This window comes from Pseudonaja textilis, chromosome 3 (genome assembly GCF_049901715.1).
Source record: "Pseudonaja textilis isolate UNSWEBS1 chromosome 3, rPseTex1.2, whole genome shotgun sequence".
NCBI classification, from domain to species: Eukaryota; Metazoa; Chordata; class Lepidosauria; order Squamata; family Elapidae; genus Pseudonaja; species Pseudonaja textilis.
In genome coordinates, this window is record NC_141992.1 from 27685302 (window position 1) to 27698307 (window position 13006).

General features: G+C 36.0%; 1 long non-coding RNA gene across 2 annotated transcripts in view; it reads left to right on the forward strand.

Annotated features, from left to right (window-relative positions):
* The first annotated feature begins 11 nt into the window (after window positions 1–11).
* LOC148126052 (uncharacterized) overlaps window positions 12–13006 on the forward strand; it is a 42010-nt gene continuing 29015 nt past the window's right edge. The window contains exons 1-2 of one of the 2 annotated variants that reach the window (XR_015742723.1): window positions 12–168; window positions 12534–12599. This is a non-coding gene — a long non-coding RNA (uncharacterized LOC148126052). The remainder of the gene's footprint in view (window positions 169–12533; window positions 12600–13006) is intronic. The other variant, XR_015742724.1, reaches the window with a different exon arrangement.

The window sequence follows — 13006 nt, forward strand, 5'->3', positions numbered from 1 at the left end:
GGTGATTGGCTGTATTTCGGCGCGGCCGTTCCAATCCCGAGAGAAAGAAAGGAGTATCTCGGAGATTTAAAAAACAACCGTCCTTCCAAGCTCTCGGCTTCAGCAGATACTTGTCGCTCAGGCCCGGGGCTTGGGCGCGGTGGGGCATTTGCTGTGCTCTTCGACCAGGTAGGTAATGATACACGCTGCAAGCAGCCCGAAGTGCAGCCTGTCAAAGTTGCCTTGCCTCCTTTGGGTGTCCAGAATTAAATGAGAATGGTTGTGCACGTTTGTAGACGCGGCACCTGCTGATCCTAGGCCAAAGATGACATGATTAAGCCACAAAACAAAAATGAGAGGATCCTCGGGGATCCCGAGATCTTCGCCAGAAGAACAAAATGACTGTTCTTTTCATAAAAATGCTACCTTGTTTTTAATATCAGCATCCGTACTAAGGACTGGGACTTAACCCAGTTAAAAAATTTTTAAAGGGGATTGAGGGGCAGTAAAGGAAACCATAGAGCAGCTGAACATTTTGGGGGGATTGATTGGAAAAATTAGTGAATTCATAACAGCTTCCTACAGAAGTTTGTGCAACAAGCATATTAGTGAACCATTAAATTTACTTAGACTTCAAGAAAATCAAAGATACCAGACCTAACTCATTAGAAATAATTAAAAACCAGGAAAGAGCAATAAATGGACTGTGAAAGTAGCACTTCCCCCAAGGATCACTAGTGCTTATTAATTAAATTTTATTTATTTAAAATTATCTGGAACGAAGGGGTAGTCATTTTTGTGTATGACACAAAACTGGTCAGACAGTAAACTCAAAAAAGATTGAGAATGTTCCAAAGTGGGTGAATATATTTCAAAATGGCAAATGCAATTAATTATAAACATGTATAACATGCATATAAATATCAAACTTCTGCTTTGGTAGCAATAATGGATCAGAAATGAGATACATAGTTCTATGAAAATATTAGAGTGCATTACATCTTTAAAAGATACTGTAAAGATTGAAATATGCAAAAGGGCAGTCAAAATTACCACTGTATAGGAGCAATTCCAATACAAAGAAAGATTGCAGTAACAGGAGCTTTTTAGCTTGGAGTGAGGATAAAGGATAAAATGATAGAGGTCATGCAGGATATTCATTTTTTTCTCCTAAATTATGGAATTTGCTGTCAGGAGTTGTGGCCATTGTAGCCAATTTGATGATTCTAAAAGGGGACCAAATAAGTGCCTGGAGGATCAATTATAAAAACCTACTGTCTCTTTACTTCAGGAATTGTATACTATCTCCTGAGTGGCTTAAAATGAGTTGGTGGGAAGTAAAGTAAAAGGGGACAATCTCCCTTCAATACAGAGAATGTGACACATAGTGCTTCAGTAGATAATCCTTGTTCTATCAGGTCAAAGTCTATCAATTTGAATAGTTCTCTTTCACAGAAGCGTAAGAATGGAAAACAACATTTAAACCAGTGTTTTCATCTTTAGCAACTTTAATGTGTCTGGACTTCAATTCCCAGAATTCTCTAGCCAGTAAACCCAATACACTGCTCAGTTCAGAAATTTAGTTTGAAACATCTGTGGCTGTCAAGCCTCTACTTGAACATACCTGACAAAAGGAAACATCCCACTTTTTTAAATAATTGGTTCTATTGCCAAATTCTTCCTTAGTTTATTCTATCATTTAATGGGTGTTGTGTGATAATATTTCAGTTTGAAGTGTTATCATATTCCTCTCAGTATTTAGGTTTCAAGCCTGAACATGCTGAGTTCTTTTATTCTTAGTGCTTATCTTCTAGATCCTCATTCTTTGCTTTTCTCTGAACCTGTTCCAGGTTTTCTAAATAGCATAGAACCCAGAACTGAAATAAACTCAAGCTAAGATCTCACAAATGAAGAATAAAGTGGAATTACTTCTTCCACTGATTTACAATAGAACTACAGATGCATTCCAAAATTCCATTTGCTTTTTTTACAGTCTCATCACACAGCTGAGCCACATTCAGTTTATAATCAGCTACTATGCTAAGATCTTTTTCATAAGCCTCATTGCCAAGTTGGCTGCACCTTGTTCTATATTTGTATGTTTCATGTTTGTTTCTTAAAAAAATTTGCACTTGACTTGGTTAAATTTCATTATTTTCTCCAAACTATCAAGATAGTGTTGGAAGAAATATCCATCTGGATTCAGTTCCAAGTAGGGAAAAAGACACTGGATTCATAGAAGTTGCTCGGAAAGAAGGTTTATTGATGAACAGGATCACATGGCCTTAGAGATCTTGGGCGAAGAAAAATGTACCACGATGAAGGCGGAATGCTGTTACCGCGCAAAGACAAGGGCAGGGGCGCTTCACTCCCGCACTAAGGCTCTGGCCATGCCACTGCCATGACAGGGTGATGGCTCTTTCATCCTTCTGCCGTGACAGAGTGACAGGGAGCCGAAGCAGAGGACCCAAAGAACCGCATGTGACTCCGGAGCCACAGGTTGCCGACCCCCGACCTAGCCAAAGGGAAGACCACCATTATTAGGTAAGGGATCAGAAGCACAGAGGTACATGAATGCTTGGCTGTGTAGGGAACCACATAACACAGGAAAGTCTATGCAACCTGGAACAGAAAATAAGGATTGACCAATGCCAGATGTGCTCAAGCTACTGTTCCTGTATCTAACATCCCATTACAGTTAGCAATAAGGATTTTTCTGAGACAAGCATCTTTAGCACTATATATAGCTTTTAAATATGTTTCTATTATCTAGCCATGAAGTTTGACTTTAAAAAGTAATGTCTTGAGTATTGTTTCCAATAAGAACTATATTCTCTTTTAACTCAATTTATGAAACCTTTAGTGCTGGACATATGAAGTAGTAATTCTCTGTTAACTCCAGTTCCGGGCAAATGGGACTTTCTCTAGAAATAAAAAGCATCATTTTCTATGGAGGAATGTGCAACATAATAATCCTTGGCAGTTGGTGCTTTGATAGAATCATTAACCACTGCAGACTTCTCAAAAGAACAGTTTGGTTACAGTACTCCTTTTCTATATTACAGCGAGAGAAAATAAACCCAGCAGTATATTGTAGTTTTGCTTCTTACTACAGCCTGAAAGTGGAGTCTCGTCAAGAAACGATGCAGACCTTAGAATTGTTCCTGTCTACACCCCCAAAAAATTCTTAGAAAGTGTGGCTCAGAGTCACCTTGAATCACTAGATGGGCAGCAAATAAATTTGATAAAAATAATGTAAAGCTGTAGAAATGCTCAGAGATTATGATGGTATCATTTCTCTGAAACATTCATGTAAGAAAGTAGCTGATGTCCAGATTATAGGAAGAGCCCAAGAGCACTTTTGCATTCAAGGTATTTCACTATAAAATGAAGTAGGAGCAGATCGAAATATTATCAAAATTGGCTGTTGTTCATATGTATATTGCTATTTCCTGTTCTGGCTGGGGAAGTGATCTACTGTGAGACTCTATAGCACCTTGGATTTGAAGGCAAAAGATGCTTCTAGGTATAAGAACAACAGGCAGTCTGAATTTCTCAAAGTGGACATCTCCCCTGTTTTTCTGCAGCTGTACAAGGCAGCTGTGTGATCCTGGGAAAGATAAAAGTTGCTGTATGGGATTGCCTTAGAGTCTGAAGCTGTGTACAACCCTCATCTGTTACATACATATTATTTTATTGAGTGATGAAAATTTTTTGCATGTTGCTTCCCGTTAAAACTTGAAGTGAAATATGTTTAAAGTAGGAAATGTCATAAGAAAAACAATTCCCCTCAAGAAATCAGCTTGAGCTTAGTTTGCAAAGAGGTATTTTCTATTCTTTAAATTGAATCAAATGGCACTGTACCAAAGGACACAGCTCAGTCAATTTTAATCTGCATTTTTAGAACTTAGCCTTCTGTTAAGTTGATTTAGTTCTCCACATATAGGTCAAGGTAAACACTTACTTGCAGCAGCAAATCTAAATATACCACATTATTTTTTTGCTATCTCTTTTGGGATGAATGGGCACATTGGATAAACAGATATACTGCATATTTAAATACGCTAGGAGGCCACAGAATTTATCTTCATACTACATGCATTTGAAGGTGTATCTAATTTACCTATGCATGCTTGTTTACATCTGCATAGGCACATCTGTGTGAACAGGACCTGTGCAATTTTTTCCACATTAACCTGAGTTAGTGATATAAAGAACAAAAATTTCATTTTTCTACAATGTCTCTATTTGAGGGAGATTTTTTTTTAAAATTTGTATGTGCCAGATACATTATATTTGCATGTACTAATTATATGCATGTGACCATCCTGCCTTTCATTCTATAATCATCTTTTTTTACCCTGCAGCATCCCTGGCCTTCCATTCATTCATTTACTTTCAAATAAAGACATATTAAAAGAATTCTTCTTATGAATGATTTCAGTTCTAAAAATATGAGCAGCTGGAGAGACTTCAGAAAGAACAAAATATATGTGTCTGTTAGTCTAAGAAGAATAAGTAATACACCATTACCAGCATTATAATCCAACTGCATTAGATTAAAAAACACCAAGACAAACTGGAAAGAGCATTGGTGTACCACAACTTTTTAACCCAGTAGACTAGTGCAATGATATTTTGTTTTAAAAATGGCAAAAGAAAGATTATGGTTAAAAATTGGCCAGATCAGGCTGGGGATTGTGGTGGAAAATATTCCATAAAGAACTTTCCTCATTCATTCCTATGGAAGAGGCAGTTGGGCAGCCACTCAAAGTGGTGACGCCTCCCTTCTAAGCTCCCCCTTCTTAGTATTTTAGTCAGAAAAAAGTAAGAATTAAGAATTAAACTGAGAGCCACTTTGGTGTAGTAATTACAGTGCTGACCTAGAACCAAGAAATTCTGAATTTTAGTCCTGCTTTAAGCATAAAAGCTAACTGGGTGACTTTGGGTCATCTCTCTCTCTGCTCATCTCACCTCATAGGATTATTATTATGGAGAAAGTAGGATGAGGAGGCAGTATTATGTACATTTTGCTACCTTGAGTTATTTTCTGAAGTAATAAAGATTTTTTTGTAAAAAAATCTAAAAATATTAAGAATATTGGAAAGAATTCTGGATGCCATGCTGTGTACACGTTCTCTGGCTTGCTTTAATTTGTTTCAATAGTCTCCCTGGCTTCTTTCTCCAATGTAATTTTAAAAGGTGATTTATCCAAAATATCCCATGAAGAGGCATGCAAAGAATTTGTGTGTGTGTGTTTAGATGATTGATAGATAGATAGATAGATAGATAGATAGATAGATAGATAGATAGATAGATAGATAGATAGATACTATAGCTAGAGTTATTTAGACTAGATACAGATACAAGTTCAAGAATTGAACTGCCACCAGCCATCTCTACATGGATGATATCAGGCTGTATGCTAGGAATAAACAATACATTGACTCACTGATCCACCTGATCTATAGCAAGGACATTGGATATCTTGGCGTGGAGAAGTGTGGGCAAATAGTAGTTAAGTACCTTAATATTCCATGGATACATAGAAATCACAATGAGATAAGGAGGATAGCACCATCCAAAGATAAGATACATTTTGAAGACCCAGCTCAATGAGAAGAACCAGATCTATGCCATCAACCTGTATTTCTTGCCAGACATTAGATACTCTGCTGGAATAGTGAGCTAGCCAAAGAAGGATATGAAGGTTGCCAATATAAAGGCCTGGAAGCTCATCACAATGGAGCCTTCATCCCAAATCCAATACCCAGAAACTGTACCAGCTGGAAATGGGGTGAGCAGGGTCTGGTGAATGTCAAAAGCCATTTCCTGGACTGGAGGAAACTCAGGGAATCCAGGAGTACATCAATATTTCTCAATGTATTCAAAGATGAGCTGCTGAGAGAAAGCCTGAAGCAGCAGACATGAGAGGAAGGCAAGAGTACATGGAATGTACCACTGACAGATAGCCAAGGTGGCTGACATTAGAAAATTCTACCAGTGCCTGGAATGGGGTGAAGTAAAAGACAGCATTTAGGCATTGATCATAGCAACATAAAGAACATGCACTAAGCACCAAATCCATAGAAGCATGGGTCTACCATACAAGACAGGACCCAAGATGCAGACTCTGTAAAGAGGCTTCAAAGACAGTCCAATTCATAATGACAAGGCATAAGATTCAGAGAAAAACAGCATACCCTGAACAGCACAGCCAGGTAGCTGGCATTTTTGCATAGGAACATCTGCACAATGTATGTGCCACCCCCTCCCAAGTCCAGACAGGAAATTCTACAGAAGATTGTGAAGAACAACGGCTACAGTTCTATGTGGCTTCCAGATCTAGATACACCAGATAGCCAATCAATCAGACATCATGATAGTAGACAAGGATCAAAAGACTTCAAGTGATGTAGCTGTCCCAAGTGACAGCAACATCAGGTGTATGAAAACCTGAAGTACCAGCATCTGAAGGAGGAATTAGAGATACTGTGAAAAGTAAAGCCAAAGTGCACCCGGTGGTGATAGAAACACTTGAGGCTGTGGCTGTTAACTTGAGGGAATGGCTCCAACAGATCCCAGGAATAATATAGGAACTCTCTACAGAAGAGTGAAGCTAAGATATTGTATTAAAAAAACCCAAACTCCCATACCTCTGGTAGAGGTTACCTGGTATTGAGTGAGGAAGACACATACTATCCATGGAGTGTGCAGGGAATTTTTATTTTCACAGACATACACGCACACTTTCTCTTTAACCTTACTTTTTGTATCATTGAAGCAGCTGTTAGCTCACCTAGATTGAAACAACCCAATCACTGTCCTTAAAAGATTGCATTATACCACTGTAGAAATATTACTTCTATGTTCAGGCTCATAAAAAAAATCATATATAAAGAAGCAGAATTATGCATCTGAATCATTGAGTTGTATGCATACCAGGATGGTGCTTCCCAAAATAGGGTGGATGTGATCCATAGCAAAGCGAAGCAAAAAAAGAAAAGGCAGACTGATTTATGGAACTGTTGGATATGATTCCACATCATTTTCAGTAATATATGTAACCTAGAAAGAGGAAGCACAACAAAACTTACACCTGTATTTTGACTGAATGCTTCTAGTTAACAGATAGTATATCTTTTATTTCCACTAGTTAAATAAATTAAATATGCATATACAATAAACTGTTGTGGTTTATAAACTATGGTTTATGAGTAAATGTATCATATAAGCACAATCAATTGTAATTTATCCAATTATGGATATACTCTAGCATATATGAACTCAGTTATAAGTTCAAAACCTTCCTTAGGTTTTGATTTTAGGATGTGACACTCCATATTAAATATGCATATGGGTTTGGGATTTATCTTTTATCTATACAACTTATGGAAATGAACCTTATTTTCAACAGCAGAACTAGTGAAAGAATCCATAGCAACAACACTACACAACACACTTGGCTTAACCAAATTCAGTAAGATTGAAATATCCAGATTCAGAACAATGGACCTCATCAACTTTTGCCTCACAACCTACTTTTAATTTGATGGACAAACATACCAACATTCATGGGATCATCAGTTTCAGGCTCATAGCAAAGATTAGAATACAGTATCTAGAAACTACCAATATAGAATTCTGACACATACAACCAAAAGTATAGACCATTATGTAGATGACACCTTTGTCATAATATATTTATCCACCTTTGAATAGTGAGATGGTCAGCATGTAAATTTAATAAATAAATGGAACAACAGAAAACACATGACAAATTTTCAAATGAATGAACTTCTTGAAGGAAAAAGAAAACAGCACACTGCCCTCTATATATCCTCATCAACAGAAGAAATGATGGCAAATTGGAGAAACAAGACTTGAAAAACAGCTCTTAGAAAGCAAATTCTCCAATACCAAAATAATAACTCAACTTCCCACAAGAGGAGCTCTTTTAAGAACATTATTCAGACACATAAACAACTAGCAACCCAGACACCAGAAAAAGAAAACTGCCTATGCAGCATCTGCCAACAAAATTGGTACTTATGCAACTTTATCAAAAAGTACCTGACCACTTAAGCCACAATAGTACAACAAATACAAGCCATCAAAAGAATACCACTGTCATGCATCAAAATGACCTCAGAAACAAGCAACAAACTTTCAACCACACCATAGTATATAAACTAGCCAAAGCCCTCCAAAACATCTTGTTAATCAAAAGATCCAGTAGTCCAGGAAAAGTAGTCATCTACACCATATTGTGTAAGGATTATAACAGCCACTATGTAGGACAGACAGGCAAGAGACCAGCTAAATACATCCATAAATACCAACTAGCACTCAGAAGAAACAGTGAAAACTTGCAACATGGATAGTTTCTACTGGGAAACTGAGCATCCTAGATCAAGCTAAATCCAAAAATACTCAGATTTCCTGGTTGCTTGGCACTCAGACAAATCAGTCATGAACTAGAGATGCATACAGAAACAACATTTACACACCATTCAGAGGAGACAATAAAAAACTGAAAAGGAAAAGACCAAAATACTTCTTTGACTAGCAATTAACATCCAGATAAACAGGGATTAAAACCAGGATTAACATCAGACAAACAAGCAATAAACAATAGCCTAATAAAGAAACTGAACTCAGATAACAACCAACTAATAGTAGCCTAATCAAGGAATTATCAAGAAGAAAACACTTCTATGAAAACACTGACAGGACAGGCTACTCTACTGTATATAAATAGAGCAAACCCCATTTCCTTCCATCACTGAAGCTGTTGCTTAGTCTAGTAATGAAACATCTTCAAGCAAACATGCCAGCTCAGAGAGCACCAAGGACTCCATGTAATTATTAAAAATTATATCACCCTGTAGATACTATGTTGCTGATTGTTACTAGAAGTATACCTTCTTCAAAAATAATTACACAGATATGTTTGTCAGTGAAGGAAATGGACCTAGCTTCAACTTATTTTTCCTTAAAAAAATATTAAATCCACTAGCAGTTGTTGATGAGAAGAGACTTCATGGAAACAGCTACATCTGTTCATATGATGCTTGTTACTGTTCACATGTTTTTCTGACCTGTAATGGACCATCTAAGAAAATCTGACAGTACCTCGGTAACATGTAATGTACATAGACATGTTCAATTAAATTTGATATTCTGACAATATCCATCAAACAGTGCAGTAAGACTTTTGTGATTCAGATGGGAAAGTTGGCCTGCTGAATATAGTAGTTGAAGTTATTTGGCAATTAGTGTTTGCAACATTTTTTCACAGGGTGTGTCAACCTGGCCCTAAGAATTGGTTCCATATGAATTGTGTAAAAATTTAAGATGTTTCCTATCTAAAGCTTTTCCAGCCTTTTATGTCTTACAGTGGTTAAACAGATGCATCTCCCATGTAATTCACTAGGTTACCCTGGGGTTTACCATTGCAGAAGAAGAATTTATGTTCCTTTGCTTTTTCCCACCCAATACAAGAGTTTATGTATTTATCCTATCCACAGAGTCTTATATACAGACTAAAACAATCTAAAATGTGGTTTTTTTTCCTTTATGGGAATTAGCCTCACTGGCATGATTTAGTGTATTTATACATGAATAGGCCTACAGCTGGATCCAGCTGCCTCTTTAAGGAAAATAAATGATTACATACTCCATCAACATCAATAAGCAGAAGAAAAGATCTTCCTTATGGGATAGATAGATAAATAGCTATTGTTTGGCCACAGACTGCTAGGTAGGGTAGAACTGGTTCAACAAAGCTTTTGTTTTTGTAGACAAATCCACATAGTCACTTATCATGATTTGTGAATTCCAGGCTATAAATTATATAGAACAAAGAGAAAATAGGTGTTTCAGTGCAGTCTGTGGGTGCATATTGACTAAAGATTATTTTATTCTCAATCTCTAGTTTCAATTTAATCAGGAATGCCACAAAAATTCATAGTCTATGAACAAAGGCTCAATTATTTCCTGAATCCTGACTGTAATTTTTAAGTTTATTGATATCCCACTTTTCCCCCCATGGAATTTACAATAGATTACATTGGTTTCTCAGCTGGTACTGACTTGAGCCTAGATCTGCTCAGCTTCAGCAAAGCTGATAGATCAGGAAGATTTAAATATATTTATTGTTGGCCAGATTCCCAGAAAAAGCTGGAGACATTTTAACAACATCTGGGGTGTTACAGATTGCTTCCTTCTACATTAGGTCCTATTGCAAGGCAACAAAATGGGTTATTGCTTAAAAAAACACTGCTTATACAGTACATAGGACAAAGATATCAAAGTTCTGCAAGCATGGTCCTTTCCCCCCACTTTTGAATATGCACAAAGAATCAACACTCATCTCCTTTCCTGTTAATAAAGGAAATTTAATAGTTTATATTAAAAACTATTCACTTAATCAAAGGCAGAAACTAATACTGATATATCCCATGCCATCAGTTTTCTGAGGCAGTTTAAGACTTCATATATTGTTTCAGCTAGTTATGGAACAACTATCTTTTCATACATCATAATATTAAGTTTCATAAAAATAGAAAATAATCCTTTAAAATTTTTTAATATATTAGATATTATGGACCTCAATGACATATATATATATATATATAGTGTTGCTAATATATACATGTGTGTGTTCTTTATCCCTACCTTCTTTTTGTAAACTATTTCAATGAAATACTTAGAGTCATTGCAAAGGCATACTGCCGACATGGTGGTGTGAATGTAGCTTATTCTCACTGTTTATTGGTCTTATTGTCACCAGTTTCCTTCCTTCTTTCCAGATGTTGAAAAATGTTGCTGCTAAATTATCATGTAACATTTACGTCATGGCAGAGTAACCATTACAACAATCTATCCCATTAATTAAAAAGCAGTAATTTTCCAATGGCACTACTGATTATTTCTTTCTTTTTATAGTAAAGGTTAGGATTCTACTAGAAATTTGAAATTCAGAACTGACAAATCTTAGAGAGGAATACAGATGGTCAGTTTCTATGCTACAAGAATAGCTCATAGGGATTTTTGTTTTGTTTGTTGTTTCAAAATTACAAAACAAGTTGGAGCTATAGATAATAGAATTCTGTCCAAAAAAGATATGGAAGAGCTATTAAAGTTACAAAAGAAAAGTGTGCAAGAGAAAACTTTAGGTAAATTGTGGATGCTTTCCATTGCTAATTTTTGAAATGATAACTTGGGATTTATAGCAACGTATGTGATTTGGTTTTCCCCAAGTGTCTCATGGCTGTTTTATTCCATGCCTCATACAGGGGAAAAAAATGTAAACTGCATTTGGGACTTAGTATATACCAGATGGATATGGTATGGGTGTTATTTTAATTGCATTTACAGATTAGGCAAGTAAAAAGACATTTTTCAGATGGGTAAAAATAAGAAAAACAAATCTGAGCCAGTCGTGCTGTAAAAAAGGATTCTCTAAAGTCTATACCAACTGTGAGGAACATGTGTCTCCACAGGTCCCATGGAATCTTTGTTAGTTATAAAATCTGGGGATTACAGGAGTTGAAATTCAACAATGGTTGGAGGACTACCACTAGATTATGGCTTCGTAAATTCTTGCATTGTAGTAACTTGAGTCCTGCATCAGACATCTGAAATATATATGGTATAATACTTTTACTCTCCAGCTGGGGGCATGACAGACTTGTATTCAGAATATACTGAATATTAAAGAGCTGATATAAATTCAAGAAGTTAATAAAGACATACATTTAAAGAAACTACATAGAGATATTTTCTATTGTTTTCCCAAATGGTGGTAGTATAGTAAATATCTTAAAATTCTGCATATATATATATTTACAACAAAGCTGGGTTTTTTTAAAAAAAAATCCGGAACAACATGTATTGGAGAGGACTGTATTAGAAAGCAGATTAAATACTATATAATCACACTTCTACCATCCCGACCTGTGAAAATTACCATCTTTACTATTGTCATCCTCTAAGCAAAATTGAAATGCCCCGGGCAGTTATACTTGATGCCAAGCCCAAAACCTTCAACTGAGTCCACAGCTTCCTCTTCACAATTGTGTTTATAATAGTCTATATAGCCTGTTAGTGCAGAGTAAACACCTTGACATTGTAATCAATATATTAACTGATTTAAAACATACACACATAAGTAATCAATTCAAAGCAATAATTGCTTATAATTAACTGAGATTGCAGTCCTCCAATTTACATTAGTGAATAATGCACTGAGGAATTTGCAGACCTGTGGCCTGTTATTGAAAGGCCTGGGTTTTCTGTCATGTCCAGATTTTTTGATGAGAAAAATTACTCTAGATGCCTGTTCAAAATTCTTTAGTCTTTAATATTTAGGTTAAATCTTCCTCAGAATATTGAATTCTAAACATCATGCTTTCTGATGTAGGGATATAGGGATACTAGGGATTTTACAACCAGATGTAATTTTCTTGTCTTCATGTAATCATATGTTTAGGTAATTGAATTTGTCTGCAGCCCAATTTAAGGGGGAATTGCATGTCTTTTTATTATAGCATAACTTGAAGTATCAGAAGAATCTATGGGTGCTCCCCAGATGGAATGCACAAAAATAGCTAAAGGTAAGGTGCTATTTTTTTTCTCTTTAACAGAGCTTTGGAGAAAAAAATATAGAAGTGATAAAATTCAAGAAAGTTACAAGCAGAAAAAAACTAGATCAGGACTCAAGACACTTACATTAACATTGTTTTTTCTTCTACATAGTTACTGATCCTAGATTTACTGTCATGGTTCCTATAAATCACAATTTGATATAGATGCTGAGAAGTTTTGTTAAACACCTGTCTCATTGCTACTAACTATAGAACAATTCTTTCAACTGTTGGACAAGAAGGAAGATTGTGCAGAACTGTCCTTAATTCCTAATGTATATTATGATCAACAACACTTCACAATTTTGACTACATTATTGAAAACAGAACCACAATTACCTGCTTAGATTTACAGCTCTATTCAGAGAAAGCATGCA